Raw genomic sequence first — 18,915 nt, 5'->3', positions numbered from 1 at the left:
TGGAAGGTTAAGGAAAAGAGCTGGCATTTATCAAGTGCCTCCCATACCCGAGACACTTCAAATGAGTGCTCCCTTCCAATAGTCACCACAGTCCTGTGAAGTCACAATTGTTATCTTATTTTCAGAGGAGGACAGGAAGTCTTAAAGGTTAATTAGCTTGCTAGTAAACACATCCAGGTCTGGGTGAAATCAAGGGGAGCATTATGGAGTGTAGCTAGAGATCCTCTCACCCAATTGCCCTTTTCCCCAGCCTTTCTTTGCATTATTCATAAAGTCAGGGCTGAATTCCAGGCAGTCGGGTCCTCAGGGAACTCAGCTAAGCTCCAATTCAGGCTTATAAACCTTTGTGAATACCTGTCCTTTCAGCCAACAGGAAGTCTCCTGGGACAAAGGTAAAGGAATTCTTTTTGTGTTGTCTTTGAACAGTGAGTTCTGTAGAGTGATATGTGATTTGCATAGTAGTAGGCTGACCTATAAAAACACACTCCTGTTTTCACAGCAGAATCACATCTATCTGCTGGATTTGCATTGGTTTGCATTTCTGTCCCAGTAATCTTTCTCCTTGATTATGTTCCTAATACCTTGTGCCTCTGCTGATGAAACTCTTGATTCTACTATTCCTTGAATTTTATCTCCAACTCTGTTCTAAAGACTCTAAGAACTATCAGGGTAGATTTCACTCCTGACATCCTGCCCCAGGGCCTCATATCACTTAGAAAAATAGATAAATATTTTTCTAGTTTAGAGAAAAAAATAAACCTTGGGAGGGAGCAGTCTCCCATACTACCAGACTGAGGGTGGGGAGTGCTCTGTTTTCTTCTATGAGATGTTCAAGTTGGGGACAGTCAGCAACAGAAGGAGATACAGAAGAGGCTCAGGTACACACATCTTCATCAGTACTGAATACATGAGGCACAGCTCTCCACGATGGCCATATCAAACCATTTCACAGTATTTGTAGAAACTGGACATATCAAGAAGTGAAATAAAACTGATGCTTAGCAGTCCCCATTTGTGTGTGTGGGTGTGGGGGGCGGATGTGTGAATGTGTGTGTGAGCCACAGAATGTGTGTGGAAGTGGAGGTCTTTGAGTCTCGGTCTTTGTTGTTTTTCTCTTGCATATGTCTCCTGTCTCTGCCTCCCATTTCCCTGCAGGAGCTCTGGAATTACAGATGCTCTATGTTTCTCTCTATGGCTTTTACATCAGTTCTACAGATTCAAATTCAGGTTCTCAAGCTTGTGTGGCTTTTACCCACTGAGGAATCTCCCTAGCCCCTGTTTAGTTTGTGCAACATTTCCAGTTTTTTTTAACTTAAAAAAATTATTGAGAATTTCATATATGCATATAAGGTGTTTTAATCAAATCCACGCCCACTCCCTCCCCCCAACTCCTCCCATATCTCCCCATCACTTCCCCCCCCCGAACAACTTCGTGTACTTTTTCTTCTTTTTAATGTTTTATTTATTATTTTTATTTTATGTGTATGAGTGTATTGCCTGCATGTATGTGAGTGCACCTGTGTTGCGCAATGCCGCGGGAGGTCAGAAGCAGGCTTCAGATTCCCCTGGAACTGGAGTTAAGGTCGTAGCCTCCATGTGGGTGCTGGGAATTGAACTTGGGTCCTCTGCAAGAGCAGTCAGTGCTCTTAACCACCGAGCCATCTCTCCAGCCCTCCCTCTTTAAAATGGGCCTTTTTGCTACTCTAACATTCTCCCCTTTGAAGAGGTAACCCTAAAATCTTTTAGGGATCAGGTAAGAGCTCCCAAATACTTTTGACATTTTTGGCCTTTGGAGCAGAGTACATTGCTAAGAGGCCCAAGGACCTTTTGATTTTTAGCCAGGAAACTGGCCACTTTTCTTTGGTGTCTTTTCACCCTAACTGCCTAGCCAATTCCTACCTCCTATTCTTATCACACCATCCTCTGAAGATGTTACCCAAATTGCTAATGGGGAATTGGGATACAGACCACTCTGGCTTCTTCCATGCTGAACAGGGTCACAGGGTGAGACAATTGAGGTACCCCTTCAGTGGGTCTATCTAAAAGACTCCCAAATTGCATAACTCTTTAACTGTAGGGAAAAAAGAAAGTCTGTGGCTGGTGAATAGGAGATGTGAAGGAGAAAGGCAAGAGTAATTAGCACTACAAGTTCTAGACAGGGAACCAGAAAAAAAGTCAAAACAGGGAAAATTTCAAATGTTCCTATCAGAGTCCATTGGAATTTCTTGATGAGAGCTTCCAGAAGCATCCTTCCATTGGGCTCCTCCTCATTTTTCTTTTGTCTGCCAAGGCTGGACTCAAGAGTGATGGACTCAGGATTTGTTTTCAGGCACTTTGATAGCTGTTGGAGCGGCTAGACTCAGTGTCAGTTCCCTTGCAAAGGCTTCTAGATAGGGGGGCACTACAGTATTGAAGACCAAGATTTGAAGTCTTACATCTGAGCAGCACTTTCTGATTAGAAACAAAATAGTCAATGAGAAATAATTGTCTAAACAACATTTTATATGGACTTAAGTCTAATGTCTGGGAAGTGTAATCTTACGAACTCTTAAAGAAATATACTGATCACTTTATTCTTTGGTTATACTTTCCTTTTGGGTGTTTAAGACCATACAGTTGGCCCAAATAAACCAATTTATTTTTACTCGTAAGGTTGTTTGAGGATCTGTTCCTCAGGGGTCACATGGGCTTGGGAGGAGTCCCTGGCTCCCTTATTTTACCAGTTCCATCTATGTGAAGATAAGTCAAAGGTCCTGCTCGGCCATGGCTAGCTTCACTTGGAAGCATGGAAGAAATGTTTCCTCTGTGTTGACCCTCCTCTTTGTAGACTGGACACTGGTTCAAGTCCATCTGGTAGGGTCTCCATGGCCTCCCTGAACAAGAGGACAGGCGATTCACCACAGTTACAGGACATTTTGAGAGATGCTCCATAGTCCCCTGGAACTTAGTTGACCTTAGAGGGCAAGGAGCAAAAGCTCTCCTTTAATTCCCTCTGACGAGATTAGTATAGGCCTCAAAGTATGGCTGTTAAATACCCAGGAAGATTGGCTCCACCAGTCTGGTATTTTTAATTACCATGTATTATGTAGATAAAGACCATAAGTTCTCAGATGAACCTTGACTACACATGTATTTTGTTCCTTAAACTAGTAAACTAAACTATGACCTTAGAAATGTTAAGATTATGTGTATATTATTTTTGTCTCATCCTTTATGTATCATAACAAACCTACGCAGACCTTCATCACTTAAGCTTTCTCGATTTTTCTGTTTCGGAAAATATCTCCATTCCCATATCCTTTTAACATCTTTCACATTCTCATTTTCTTTTTTTTTAATAATTATGAGACATAATAACATTAAGAAATAAATTTTCCATCTGTTGTGAGAATTCTTTCCCTGGGGATACTAAGCAATGTTTATCCCCTTCTAAGTTTCTAGTGTCAAACCAATGTTTGATTAAAGTTTTCCTGGGGAACCAATGAATTTACTGAGCTTGCTTACAGAGATGACTGAGGGGTTGCTGAGGTGTATGAATGACCTGAGGGTATGCATGCTGGAAAGCCTTTATCTAGCATGAATGAAGCCTTCTCTTCCTAGCCTTCCCCAGACTGTATACTTTAACCCTCCCCAAATCCAGGAGGCCATGTGTGATTAGGGCCAAGTTACATACAGTTGGCTGAGAAGAGTGGCTGGATACTCAGGTGACATTTCCACTGTTAAAACAAGACACAGCCTCCTAATGCCTGGATACATATACATGTATGAAGTATAAAATACAACTTGTGTAGTTTTTGTCAGTCTACATATGAATTAAATGCTTTTATATCTACATTTTAAAATTAACATTGCAGAATGGGAATGATAAGACTTATGCTACTGATTTTTTGAGGTGCTTGGGACTGAGTCCAGGGCCCTATGTTTGCTAAGTATGCCCTCTACAACTGGGCTGTACCTCCAGCATAATTTAAGGAAAAAAATGAAAATAATTTCATATTTCTAACATTTACTAGCATTATTTTCTTGCTTTTTTAATAAAAGAACCTATATTTCACTTTGCTTTGGGCCCCAAAAATAATGTCAGTCCTGTCTTCTGGTTTTATACCTGTCGTACCCAAGAAAATTTGTTATTAAGCAACAGTGTTGTTGCCTGGACAGTTATGCTGTCAGCTCAGGCAGGCTAAAGGATGCCCAGGCAGCTGGTAAGCATTTCAAGGTGTGCCTATGAGGGTGTTTCTCATAGAGATTAGCATTTGGAATCAGTAGATGGAGTAAAGGCGGCGGCTATCACCATGGGGTGAGCGGTATTGAATGCACAGAGAACAGGAAAATAACAAAAAGTTGGCGGTAGGGTGAACTCTCTGTTCTTGAGGAGGCACACCTATTTTTCCTGTCCTCAAATATCAAATCTCCTGGTTCTCAGGCCTTCAGGCTAGACTAGGAATCATATCATCTGCTGTTTTTTTGTTTATTTGTTTGTTTGTTTGTTTTGTCTTTTTTTTTTTTTTTTGAGTCAGTGTCTCCCTGTAGTTCCAGCTGGTCTGGAACTTGCTGTGTAGACCAGGCTGGCCCTGAACTAACTCACAGAGATCTGTCTGCCTCTGCCTCTGCCTCCCGAGTGCTGGGATTAAAGGCATGTACCACCATGCCTGGCTGCTGTTTTGTTTTAAAAAGCTGTGATCTTGGACGAAGAGGTCAACTCCTCAGTGCCCCAGTTCCTTATCTGTAAAATGAGTTGATGGCAGTCATCCTGAGGGTTTAATATGTTAAGGTGGTATGTAGGAAGTCTTCAATAAATGTTAGCCATGTAAGTGTATCAAAGGCTTTCTTCTCATTTGAGTGTTCAGTTCAAAGAGAAATGTGTGTACCTGTGTGTATGAAGAAATGGGAGGAGCTGGGACTGTGCAGTTAGGATAGGTTCAAGTCCAGCTCTGCTGGTGACTAGTCACTAGTCCAGGTGTAGGGTTCTCAGCTTGCCTGAAGATAGACGCAATGTCTGTTTTACCTGATTGTTTCTTTTTTTTTTTGAGACGGTGTTTCTGTAGCCCCAGCTGGCCTAGAACTCACTATGTAGACCAGGCTGGCCTCTGTCTCACAGAGATCTGTCTGCCTCTGTCTCCCAAGTGCTGAAAGTAAAGGTGTGCACCATCATTCCTGGCTATAATGCAATTATGGTGAGACTTTATGGTAACCTTTGGGAACACGCCTGGGCAGCTCCTTCCCAATCTTCTTTTTAAACATCCTCCCATACCCATAGACACATCTTTAGTTGTTCTAAAGAACACACAGGGAGGACAACATATTTTAATCTTCTGTTTGTTCCTCAGATATTTCAGAAGAGTTGACTGTGCACTAAGTTAAAGAAGCATAACAGAGATGCCACAATCATGTGTTCTGCTCTTCAAAAGGGCAGGAGGCAGGAAGGAGATCAAACCATTCAGAAGTGGGTATTTACACAAGGGAGAGGGAATGGCCATCTCCTAAAGATGTCTGCATTCCTCTGTTCATTGTGTTATTCACAATAGCCAAGAAAAGGAAACAACCTAAGGGTCCACTGATGTACAAATAGATCAAGAAAATGTGTATATACACGATGGAATATTAGTCAATCTTTAAAAAGAAGGAAATCTGGGGGTTGGAGAGATGGTTCAGCGGTTAAGAGCACTGTTTGCTCTTGCAGAGGACCCAGGTTCAGTTCCCAGAACCCACATGGTGGCTAACAACTGTCTGTCACTCCAGCTTTAGGGGAGTCATGCTCTCTCCTGAGTTGATCCTTGCAAGAACCCAAGCTTTCTATACATGGAAATAGATTTGTGTTGTATTACTTTTGGAGACCCGAATCTTAGAAAACATGTAGCAATGGTTTGTATGGGTTCTGTGGAATTTTCAAACATTTAAGAATTAAGTTAGATGATATTTTGGATAGTGTCTTACTGTGTACACATGATAAATAGCATGGGAACAGCAGTCTGGTATGGCCAAGTCTTGATTTCCATGTTCTCCCAAAGCACACAGCACAAATCCTCTAGCTGCCAGAAGGGAGTCAAGGAGCTCTGAGTTGAGGTTTATCTTTCCTGTTCTTACTTTCCAGGGTGAATGTTCCCAAGGAACTTGGCCAATCTGAAAGTAACATTACATTAATAGGTGTTTTAGTTAGCTTTCTTTTTTTTAATGTTTAAAAAAATATTTATTATTTTTATTTTATGTGTATGCGTGTATTGCCTGCATGTAGGTAAGTGCACCCGTGTTGTGTAATGCCTGTGGAGGGCAAAGAGGCTGTTGAATCCCCTGGAACTGGAGTTACAGACAGTTGTTAGCTGCCATGTGGGTGCTGGGATTCAAACCAAGGTCTTCTGCAAGAACAGCCAGTGTTCTTAATCGCTGAGCCATCTCTCCATGTGTATGCGTGTATTGCCTGCATGTAGGTAAGTGCACCCATGTGTGCAATGCCCGCAGAGGACAGAAGAGGCTATCAGATCCCCTGGAACTGGAGTTACCAACAGTTGTTAGCTGCCATGTGGGTGCTGGGATTCTAACCCACATCTTCTGCAAGAACAACCAGTGTTCTTAACTGGTGAGCCATCTCCCAGCCCCTCTAGTTAGCTTTCTTTACTGTTATAAACACCATGACCAAAAAGCAACTTGTAAAGGAAAGAATTTATTTCATCTTACAGTTCCCAGGTCATAGTTCATTATTGCGGGAAGTCATGGCAGGTACTCAAGGCAGGAACCTGGAGGCAGGAACTGAAGCAGAGACCATGGGAGAATGCTGCTTACTGGCTTGCTTTCCCTGGCTTGCTCAGCTACCCTTCTTACAAAGCCAAGGCCCACCTGCCCAGGGATGGCACCACCCACAGTGGACTGGGCCTGTCTACATCAATTAACAATGAAGAAAATGCCCCACAGACCAGTGATGGAAGCAATTTCTCTATTGAGGTTCCCTCTTGTCAGGTGGCTCAGTTTGTGCCAAATTGACAAAAACTATCAGTGATCAGCACAATAGGCAGAAAAGAACTTGAGAATTTGTAATAACACTGACTTTTAATTGGATACCGGCTTTGCCCCTTAGATACTTGTATGTATTTTACAGGGTTGTACAAAGACTGAGTGAAATTAAATGAGATAATCTGTTTATAGTTTCTTAAATATTCAATAATTATTAGCTAAAAACATCAGGGTGAGTTTTGCTTAAGTATTTAAGAAAACAATAGGATGTAATTAGTCACATAGAAATAAACTGATAGGAACTTTTGACTTGCATTCTTCAGCATACATATGTTGTGATAAAAAATAAGTCTGATTTTAATATACTGGTCTTTTTTCAAATCTTCTCGTGTGTGGGGGGTGTGTGTGTGGGGGGGGTGTGGTGTGTCTGTGTGTGTGTTATATGCATGTGTACATGCTCATGTGTGGGTGTGCATGTGGAAGCTAGAGGTCAGTGATGGGTGTCTCACTCTGTCATTTTCTAAAATAAAAGGAAATTGAGTAACTTAAACTGTGTCTCAATGAATATGTTATTTTTCATTAAAACTTGTGTTGTCCTTCATTGTGCCATGAACCATGTGACCATTCTTCATGGTCAAATGGATCTTAAGTTTGTTTGCTGATAAATGCACTGATTTCTTTTTTGGTTGGTGTATCTGTGGTGTATGGGCATGCGTGCAGGTGTGTCAGGACCCACACTGGTGCATGTACTTCTGGAGGCCAATGGTCAACATGAGGGATCTTCCTCTATTGCTCCTGCCCTTTTGGCTGGACTGGCCAGCTAGCTACTGGAATCTGTCCAATTCACCTCTTCAGGATTGGGCTTACAGATGCATGCTACTGTGCCTGGTTTTTATGTGGGTGCTGGGGATCAAAACTCAGGTCTTCATGCTTGCCCAGCGAGCACTTTAACTACTGAGCCATCTTCCCAATCCCTAATGTACTGATATCTGAATTCAATAACTTATTGAACACTTATTATGTATTTTTGTGGGAACTGAAAATAGAAGGAAACAAATCAGTAAAAGCTGCTTCCTTCCTCTGTCTCTCTTTTTCTCCTCTCCTTCTTCTTCTTCCTCTTCTGCCTTCTCCTCCATCTTCATTTGCCTTCGCCTGCTCCTTTTGCTGTGCTGGGGATCAAACCCAGTGCTCTGTACATACTAGGACAAATCTTCCTCCCCCTCCAAAAGATAAGAAAATTAACAGGTAATGGTAAATACTAAGCCAAAAATAAAACAAGGCATGTGATAATCTGGGGAACAAATTTGGATTATGCATTCAGGGAAGGACTCTTCATGGAGGTGCCATTTAAGATGTCAGCTGAGCAGCTAGGCGTGGCAGCACATGCCTTTAATCCCAGCACTTGGGAGGCAGAGCAGCCATATCTCTGTGAGTTCGAGGCCAGACCGGTCTACATAGTGAGTTCCAGGACAGCTGGGGCTACAGGGAGACCCTGTGTCAAAAAGACCGAAAAAAAAAAAAAAACCCAAAAAACAAAAAGATGTTAGCTGAATGAAATGATGGAGTAAAGTTCTGTAGTTCAAGCAAGATGCAATAGTGATTTAAATGAGTATAGCAGTGAGAAGGTTGGAAAGAGATGAGTGGGTTGGAATATGCTGTGGGGGACCATAGGTAGGATTTATTGATGGACTGGGGGGATGTGGGAATGACTCCTGAAGTTTTTTGTTTGATTGCATGGTACTGTTTGCAGAGAAGGATGAGTAGATGGGGTAGAAGGACTCAAGAGTTTGGTTTTGGAAGGATGGACTTTGAATTTCCTATTGAACTCTAAGTGGAGATGTGTCAAGTAGACAACTAGATACATGAGCTCAAAGCCGAACATGTGGGAGTTGGTTACTTTCTGATGGTATCTAATGGACTGGACTGGATGAGAAAATTTAGAGAAAAAGAATACAGCTAGAAAAGAGAAGAGGTTCTGAGAGTATTCTTAAAATTTTAGGTACCCCTGAAGCAAACAGAAATAAACTGATAAGAATTTTTGACTCACATTCTTTTAAAAAAAGTTTAAAAAATTTTTATTTTATGTGTTTCAATATATTGTTTACATGTATGTAAGTGCACCCATGTCGTGCAATGCCCACAGAGGTCAGAAGAGGGCATTGGATCCCCTGGAACTGGAGTGTTAAGGATGGGTTGTAAGCTGGCATATGGGTGGTAGGAACTGAACTCAGTCCTCTGCAAAAGCAGCCAATGCTTTTAACTGCTGAGCCATCTCTCCAGCCCCTGATTCACATCCTTTATATTGTGGCCAAAAATAAGTCTGGTTTTAATACACTGGTGTTCCCCCCACCCCGTGTGTGTGTGTGTGTGTGTGTGTGTGTATGTAGGCCAGAGGATGATGCTGGGTGTCTTTCTCTATTTCTAATTTTTGAGACAGGGTCTGGCATTGAACCTGGAGCTCACTGATTTGACAAGTCTAGCTGACAAAGAATCTCCAGGGAGTCTCCTGTCTCTGCCTTTCCAGTTCTGTGATGACTGGTATGTGCCACCACGCCCATCTTTTTCTCTGAGTATTGGGTATCCTAACTCAGGTTCTCATGACTGAGGCCATTGCCTCAGCCCCTGAGCCATACTTGTGAATGCCTGCTGCAAGGCACCATATTAGATGGTGTGCGTAGATTGAAACCAATAAGACAGTCACGTTGTTGGGCAAACATTTCTGAGCATGTGCTGTGTGGATAGTACTGGAGGACTACTAGAATAGAGCAATAGATGAATAATTAATTCTCTGCCTCAATAAAAGACTGAACTCAAAAGGGAGAGCACACCACTCGAGTGTTACAAGAATAGCATGTTTCTTTTTATTACCGTGCACTTGATGTTCTTAGGCCATTAGAAGTCTACGCATGCCAAACTCCATAATTCCTCCACCCAAAGAAGCTGAGCTATTTTTGATTCTAGTTGTGTGTGCAGGTGTGGTGGAGGGGGGCTCATTTGGGTGGAGAGAAGAATATTTCAATCCTATCACGCTCCTGCTCAGTTGCCACTCCAGGCCTGCTAACCTTCATGTTCCTATTAGCAGGGAGAGAACAGACATGCAGAGACCATCAGCACTTTTAATGGCTTCCTTCTTTTCCTTATTAAATCAGACACAATTCTCGTTTTAACATTAGTATCCATTCTTTGTTCAAAATTGTATACTTCCTGTATAGCTAGTGTGCTGATGGGATGTATGCCTATTTATCAGCACAAATGGCAGGAAGGGGAACAGCCTCTTCTGGGCTAATGGTTGTATTTGCTTTTTATTAAGATGCAGCTGAACCTTTTGGCAGATTGTTGTCAGAAAGAACAGCTTAGCATCAATTATGCAGAAACAAAAACTATATTTATCAGTCATTGTCTAGTTTTTAAATGGACTTTATTAAATAACCCGCGATAAAAGCTGAGTCCATTCAACTACTTGGTACATTTACTGGTAAGTCATCCAGGCAGACCCATGATGATGTAATTTTGCTTGGAAAGAAATTTTCAACAGGGTTCATGGTGAAGTTCTTTTGTGGTCTTGGTCAATGTGACCAGCTGATAATGGCAATGTTCAGGGACTTTTGTGGGTATGCCAAAATAATTTTTGTATGTTTATAGTACCAAATTCTGTGGTCTCCAAATGCTTGGTCATATTTGAGACACAATTATTTTGGTGGTTGTTGTTCATTGGAAAACATCCTATTGCTAGGGCATGCAGCTCAGTGGTAGAGCACTTGACCAGCATGCATGAGTCCTAGGTTCAATACTTGACAGTGGGGGGGGGGGATCCTTCCACTGTAGGATTGAGGAGATGTTGAAGAACATCTTGGCCTATTCCCCTAATACCAGTGCAGCCTACTTCTGTGTCACTTCACTTTAACAAGAATTGAAGATTGACTACTAAATTATTTGTCATAAAATAACTCAGTCTCCTTTATGCCTGCTATCTAAAGCATGTGATTTCTCTTTATTCAATGATACATGATGTCAGCCCAGTAGATACTCATTAGAGAATTTAGCTCTTGAAATTTGCAATTCAGAAAACTTGAGACTGGTTGTCACTTAGTGCTTGAGAGGGTTTAGATGGCATCCGATTGCCAGTTTCTTTTAGGTCACCAGAAAGTCAGTACCTGGGCTGCAGTTTTTTGTTGCAATGTAGGTTAATGTCAGAAATGTCACTTGAAGACTATTGTAGTATGTTATGCAACACAGCACAGGCAAGATTATAGTTTACTAATTTATTTTGTATTTTATATCAAGAATCATATGATAAATTCCTGCTCCAAACAAGTGCCAGGAAGCTATTAACCTTATTGGTTGACCCAGTTGTGTGTATGCACACGCACGTATCACAAGTGGTTTTCTCTTTTTACTATGGATGGCAGCTAACTAGGAGCTTATTATTTCCTAATATCTTTTCTTTTTTTGGTTCTTTTATGAGATCAGGTCTCCCTGTAGTCCCAGCTGACCTGGAACTGGCTATGTAGACCAGGCTAGCCTGGATCTCAGAGCTCCACCTTCCTCTGCCTCTGCCTCCAGAGTGCTGGAACTAAAGGTGTGTGCCACCACTCCTGGCTCTATTTCCTAATATTTTTTGGTGTCCTAATATCTTAAATTATTAGTATTCATATTTACCACGCTAGGGATTGAATCCAGGAGTCATGCAAACTAGGCAAGTTCTCTATCTGAACTACACTCCCAGCCCCTCCTAAATTCATAATTGACTTCTTATCCATCTTTTAAATGTGTATAGAAGAGTTTTATAACTACCACTAGTCTTTTAAAAATATTTTATTATTTTTATTTCTTTATGTGTATGAGTGTATTGCCTGTGTGTATGTAAATGCATTCATATAATATAATGCCTGCAGAGTCAGAAGAGGGCTCTGGATGCCCTGGAAAATGATTGTTAGTGGCCCTGTGAGTGCTGGGAACTGAACCCAGATCCTCTGCAAGAGTAACCAGTGCCCTTAACCATTGAGCAATCTCTTTGGCACCCCCACACTAGTATTTTTGAATAAAAATAGAAGAGTTCAACTACTCAAATAGGTTTTCTCTGATGACCCAATAAAAATCAGCTCCCCAACAGCGTGATAGCACACACTTCAGTCCCAACACTCATAAGGCAGAGGCAGAGGCGGGCAGATCTCTGTAACTTCAAGGCCAGCCAGGGCTACACAATGAGACCTTGTCTCAAAACTGCAACAAACATAAACAAACACAAAAAACCTTAGGTTCATAGGCTAGAGAAAGGGCTCAGGGGCTAAGAGGGCATACTGCTCTTGCAGAGGACCTGAGTTTAGTTTTCAGCATCCAAGTTGGGTGGCTCACAAATATCTGTAACTCCAGCCTTTGGGATCTAGCACTCTCTTTTAGACTCCTCAGGCACCTGCGCTCATGTGCACATGACTGCACATAGACAAACACATATACACATAATTAAAAATTTTAAGTCTTTAGAAAAAAATCCAACTCCCTAGCTCCCTGACCAGTTTTTCTTATCAAATCACTTCTTCACTATGCTTATAACAATTTGTAATTGTTACATTTATTTTCTTATCTATGTTAGTTTTCTCTGTTGGGCTCCATGCTCCATGAAAACAAAGGCTATGCTGTTCCCTCTGTATATTATACCTCTTTGACCTTAGCATGTAATAACTGCTCAATTAAAATACGTTGTTATGAGCCAGGTGTGGTGGCACACACCTTTAATCCAGCACTTTGGAGGCAGGCATATCTCTGTGAGTTAAAGGCCAGCCTGATCTACATATTGAGTTCCAGGCCAACTGGGGCTACAGGGAGACCCTGTCTCAGAAAGACCCCCCCGCTAAAAAATGTTATAGTTATAGAGTACCAAATAATGAAGTTACAGCAATCCTAATATTATTAATCATGAAGGCATTTAAGGCTTGATTTCAAACTTCTAGAGTTGTTGAAGAATAATTTTGTATGTAATAACTTGCATAGTAATTCATTAAAAAGGCTAACTTAAAAGCTTACCAGTTAAATAGTCCCAGTGTTTAAAAAACAAGCAACAATTAATCTAAGATAAAACGTTTGAGTGGGACAGGCAGGGGTCCCCTCAAAGGCTCCTGTGTTGAAGTCTTGGTCCACAGATCGTGAATACAGTCATTGAGAGGTGATTGGATCTTGAAGCCTCCAATGTTTATAAATGGATTAATCCATTGATGAATTCATAATCAGATGGCTCTACTGGTGGTGGGAAGCAGACCTGTGTGGAGAAGTAGGTCACTTAGGGATATCCCTTTGCAGGATATGGTGTCGCGGGCCCTTTCCTGTCTTACCCTCTGTTCCTGGATCATGAGGTGAGCTGCTGTCTCCACTATCTGTTCTCACTGCCTACTGTGACTTTCTGCTTGGTCTCAGCCCCACAGCAATGGCTCCACCCCACCTTGGGCTGCAGTCTCTGTAATTGTGAGCCAAAATACATCTTTTCTCCTTTAAGATTAAAAAAATATTTTATTTTTATTTTCTGTGTATGCATGTATTGCCTGCATGTAGGTAAGTGCACTTGTGTCCTGCAGTGCCCATGGAGGTCAGAAGAGGTGGTCGGATCTCCTGAAACTGGAGTACAGACAATTGTTAGCTGCCATGGGTGCTGGAATCTGAACCTGGGTCTTCTGCAAGAACAACCAGTGTTCTTAACCGCTGAGCCATCTCTCCAGCCCCTCCTTTAAGATTTTTTTGTGTGAGGTATCCTGTCACTGAGATGAAAGTATGACTAACAAAATTGAAGGAATCATTAGAGTTCATAACTTGGTCAAATATTAATGAGTATGGACAAAGCAGATAATATGTGTAGCATAATACATTAATCACATGTATAGCATAACACATTAATCAAAAGCTACAGAGAAAGAGGCAGGGAGTGGCTGCATATGTGTTTTAGAGTTTGCAGTTATAGGAATAGATGTATTTTCCCTGTCAAATTCTGTCTTTATCTTTCTGGATATGGGTGGTATGGGATTCTGTGCTGTGTTTCAAGAAAATAGCTAATGGGGAATATGAATTTAGATACAGAAATCTTCCTCCAGAACCGCTGACAGTTCTTTTACACGTCTACTTTTCTCCGTTTTTCCTTCTCTCAACCTTCCCTCTCTTGCTCCTTCCCTTTCTTAAATTGTTACTTTTCTTTAGTCTCCTTCAGTCTGTGACAGTTTCTAGTTTTCCCGTGTCCTTTGTGACCTTGACATTGTAAGGAGTACTTGTCAAATATTTCATAGAATACCTGCCAGTTTGTGTTTGTGTGATGTTTTCTAATGAAAACATTGAGGTTACAAATTGGGGAAGGAATATTATGGAGATGATATACCCTTCTTGTCATACTGGGACACATGATATCTACATGACTTTACTGTTGTTTTGAGGTCTCTTGATGTAACCCTGGCTGACCTGGAATTCATGCTCCTCTTCCCTCTATTCTTTAGAGTGCTGGAATCATAGAAGGTCTATGCAACTTCAGTGGGCCTCTTCATGACTTTAACTGGTGTTGTTTAATATCGACTACTTAAGATAATGCTTGCTAGGTTTTTCTACTGTTAAGTCAGTCTCAGTCTCTCAGTCTCTATCTCTGTCTTTGTCTCTGTCTCTCTCTCCTTTCCTTCCTCTCTCTCTCCCCCCTCCCACTTCTGTTCTCCCTTGCTTTCCTTTCTTTCCTCTGTTAAATATGCATGACTTTTTATTCAAGAGTTTAGGAGAGCCAGGTATGGTGGCACACACTTGTAATCTCAGCTACTGGGGAGGCTGAAGCAGGAGAATCACAAGTTGTCGATCAGTCTGGGCAACTTAATGAGACCCTGTCTCAAAATAAGTAATAGAAAAAATAAAGAGGGTTGGGTATATAGCTAAGTATTTTCCTAGTGTGTGTGAGGCCCTAGGTTAAATCCCCAATACTGAATAAAATAAAGTAAAATAAAATAAAAGATTTAAGGGTTATTTAGTTTTCAGGGGCTGGAGAGATGGCTCAGCAGTTAACAACACTGTTTGTTCTTGCAGAAGACCCAGGTTCGAATCCCAGCACCCATATGGCAGCTAACAACTGTCTGTAACTCCAGTTCCAGGGGATCTGGCAGCCTCTTCTGTCCTCCACGGGCATTGCATGACATGGGTGCACTTCTCTACATGCAGGGAATACACGCATACACATAAAATAAAAATAATAAATAAAATATTTTTAAAACGAGTTATTTAGTTTTCAAACTCGTGGGCAATTATCCTCTTAAAATTTTGCATTTTATTGTGTGAATATGGTTTGAATGCTACTGACATTTTGGAATTTGTTAAAGTTTTTTTGTGACCCAATTCAAGATCTGTTTTTGTGAATATTTCATGTGTAATTGAAAAGAATCTGTTTTTCTTCATGGCTTTATTTTCACATCTATGAAACAGGAAAAATCAAAATGATTGCAGAAGATGTAATTGAAAGACATAAAAATATGACTCTCTTGCTCCTTTCTTTAAATCCACAATGGTTATATCTTGACATAACTAAATATAAAAAAGAAAAGAAAGAAAAAGGAAGTAACTTTCCTTTCTGAAAATAAATTTGTTAGCACTGGGTAACAGGTGTTTAATCTCTTTGGGGGCAAAATTCCAGCCTACAGAGGAGGACTGGCCAGAGAGGGGGAGGAACCACCTGTGATGGTCATTCTGATATTTGCTTCCTTAGAGGCCTACAGACCTTGAATATTTTTATAAATGAAATTGTGTTGGGCTATTGAGAAGTACCACTATGTACTAAGTTAGGTGATGGACCTCCACTAGGTAAGTTGATGGTTGGCTAATCAGTCAGAACCAGTGTGGTTTAGGAGGCAGCACAGACACTCACCTACATTTGCCACAGGAAGAGGAATGTGATAGACTCCGGCTCTAAGTCAGATCCTTAATGGACAATCTCTCCAGTTATTAACTGTAAAGACACTAAGCCCTTCAGCAACAGCCCCAACTTGTGTGCTGTTTCCTGCCCTCTTTTCTTCTCTTCAGTGAAACATGGTGCCTTTTACTATTAATTCCACTCTTCCTCCTGAACAGGACCATCAATGTTCAAGTTTGCTCAGATACTACAAGTCACCAAAAAGCGTCTTAAATGTTATATGGGTCTTTATTGTGCCATTTACTTAAATTTTTCTATGTATGTGAGAATTGTCAAAGTTTATTGTTTGAAAAACTGTATCTATTCTAAAATGTTAGTAATCCTTAGCCATTGGTAATCATGCAACATTTCTGCTATTTATTTGAAGACAGCACATGTTGTATACTTGTTCACATATAAGAAAGGAAAAGACAATTTAGAGCAAAAGAGAATGAGGGAACATCTGTGAAACTCAAGGATATCAAGAGTGGGAAGAGGATGATTTGCCAGTAATATTTTCGGCTGCCATTAGAACAACAGATTCCATTATGCAGGGTTGTGTGGTATACTGGAAAGAGCCTGAATCAGAGGGACCTGGTTAGAATTCAGGTTTCACTCAATTCTGGCTGCGAGATTTTGGATGAGACAACTGACTTTTCTGATTTCACAGTGTGCACATACTTGAAATGCTAAAAGAATTCTTGCCCCTCCTCCCACTACTCATAAAGAACACTTACTACATATGTAAAATACTGTCACTGCTATATTATAATGGTTGTATGGAAACACTGGAGTATAGTAACACTGTCAACTGGCACAATTATAGGAAAGCTTTGATGAGCCCATGTCATGCAACGTCAGGGAAGATCAGAAAGGGCGTCGGATCTCCTGGAACTGGAGTTACAGATGGTTGTTAGCTGCCATGTGGGTCCTGGGCATCAAACCCATGTCCTTTGCTAGAGCAATTAGTGCTCTTAACCACTGAGCCATCTCTCCAGGCCATAGATTAGGAACTTCTATCCAAATTTCCTGGTATTTTGAGCTAGATCAATTTCAGCATGGATGGAGGAGGTGGGCAAGAAACCCCAGCACTGGCTGAGGAACTACTGACAATTGATAAAAGAGTGTGCTTTCTTTAAGGTTATGAAACCTGTTTGTGTGACCAAACTCTGAGGAGCCAGTTTTAAGTGAGTCCCTATGAAGGCTTTCCTTGTACCACTTCCTGATGAGAAACTAAAAAGAAACTAGGCACCATGAGTGCTCAGGGGCCCACAGCCCACTTGTTAAAACTTAACAAAAACCAGAACCAGCCTTATCAAAAGGCTGCAGGACAGGCAGGCGTCGGTCAAGCCTCACAGATGAAGCCATAAACAAGACAGAACTCCTGACCACCCTGGGGGCCCGATACCAGGAAATCTTTAGAAAACGTCTGTGCTTCTGAGGTCACCTCCCATTTAGCAATCCTATTTCCCCTCAGCCCCGGACCTTACCCCATACCCCTGCATACCTTTGAAATTACTGGTAAAATTACTATGTGTGTTTGAAATTAACCAATAACCGCGTTTCTGCTTCTGTACCCTGCTTCTGCCTTATAAAAACCCCCTGAACTCAACCTGGGGCGCGCAAGTCCTCCGAGGAGACTTTGTGCCCACAGGTACCTGTGTCCTGAATAAACCTCTTGCTGTTGCAACCCAAAGGCCGTGACTTGTCCTCCGTGGTTTCACTCTTACAGAACTAGAGATGTTGATAAATTATTTTCTGATTGTCAAATGTTTTTCGGCAGATGCATTATTTTCTGTATGTTTTGTCTAATTAATTTAAAAATGAATCGGTGAATTTATTGATTGCCTCATTTTATAAAGGAATTTATTGTGTGTATGTGTGTTACTGGGAATTGAACCAGGGTTTCGCTACTGGGGTGACTTTTGACTTGACTATTATGCAAAAGGCTTTGGTGGAGATAACAGTGTTAAGATGCAATGATCCATTTACTCCCTTGGTTAGATAACCCCATAGATGATTTAAGTTACTATTTTCCTTCGCAGGGTGATTGTATTGTTTACCCACAACAAACATGGCAGAGAAAGCGTCAATCTGCCCCTGCGCCCTCAATAAAAATGGCTGCCGCACTTCCTGCGGTTGCCCACAACAAAGATGGCTACAATACTTCCAGTCTAGGGCTTTCGCCTTCAACAAAGATGGTGTTTATGACTCAGGTTCACTCAAAGTCTGGATTCCGGTTGTAGTTTTTTTTTTTAAAGATACGTGGTCGCAGACGTAAGTAACAGGAATCCATCTTCTCTCGAAAGCCCCGCGCTGTGGCGACATCGCCCCTGCGTGGCTCTCTCACCCCAACTTGTGCTGGTTTCAGAGCAGGGCCAGGGTTGGGGTGGTGGTGCAGGGTGTCGGTTTTGCCTTTGGTCCGCTGTGACCGTGAAAATCGCCGGTAGGTCTTCCTGTTTGTGACTCAACAAAGGTTTCAGCTGCCGAGGCAGGGAATTGTAGAAAGTTCCAAACAGACGCAGGTAGCTGCATATGGACACCCTCCCCCTTGCCTGCCACCTCAGGACTTTCCAGGGGGCTGCGAGGCAAGGGTGGGATTGAGTGTTTCCGCTCTGTGGGTGTCCGCAGCTCCCCCCCGCCCGCCCCCTTCCCCGCCTCTCCCCCTTACAGTCACAGCCACCCCGAAGCACACTGGAGACCCGGGCTCGTGAAAAGTCCCAGGCACGTGTGGTCATGGCCATTCTGAATTAAGACTCAAGGCATTCCTTCTGGTGACTGTGCATACAGGGCTAATAGGAGGCACACAAGTACACGTTTTCTTGAAGGTGATGATGGTGTAGAGGTCTTGTCTCTGTTAGAAAGATCTTTAAACTCCTTGGTACCTCTGGTTTATCTCTTCACCCCATTGCTAGTCCTGGTCTAGAAATGCCAGTGGTCATTTTGGCATTTTCTGTACTGTGGGTTCTGGACTATCCTTGATGAAAGTAATATTAAAATAAAACCACAGTTCTTCCTCACGTTAAAATTAAATGCTGTTCTATAACCCTTGGTGGTTGCATTTTAAGCAAGGT

At 41.7% G+C, this 18,915-nt stretch overlaps 1 protein-coding gene across 4 annotated transcripts in view; it reads left to right on the top strand.

Moving 5' to 3' along the window:
* Window positions 1-17,991: 17,991 nt before the first annotated feature.
* The window catches only part of LOC103726267 (death domain-containing protein CRADD), a 113,525-nt gene continuing 112,601 nt past the window's right edge, over window positions 17,992-18,915 (top strand). For 3 of the 4 annotated variants that reach the window (XM_029558988.1, XM_029558985.1, XM_029558979.1), the window contains exon 1: window positions 17,992-18,118. The gene's annotated coding sequence lies outside the window, so the exon portion shown is untranslated. Of the gene's footprint in view, window positions 18,119-18,148; window positions 18,288-18,915 lie in introns of those variants that run through there. The other variant, XM_029558982.1, reaches the window with a different exon arrangement.

This window comes from Nannospalax galili, unplaced genomic scaffold (genome assembly GCF_000622305.1).
Source record: "Nannospalax galili isolate Female #2095 unplaced genomic scaffold, S.galili_v1.0 scaffold191, whole genome shotgun sequence".
NCBI classification, from domain to species: domain Eukaryota; kingdom Metazoa; phylum Chordata; class Mammalia; order Rodentia; family Spalacidae; genus Nannospalax; species Nannospalax galili.
This window is presented reverse-complemented; position numbering and strand designations above follow the sequence as displayed.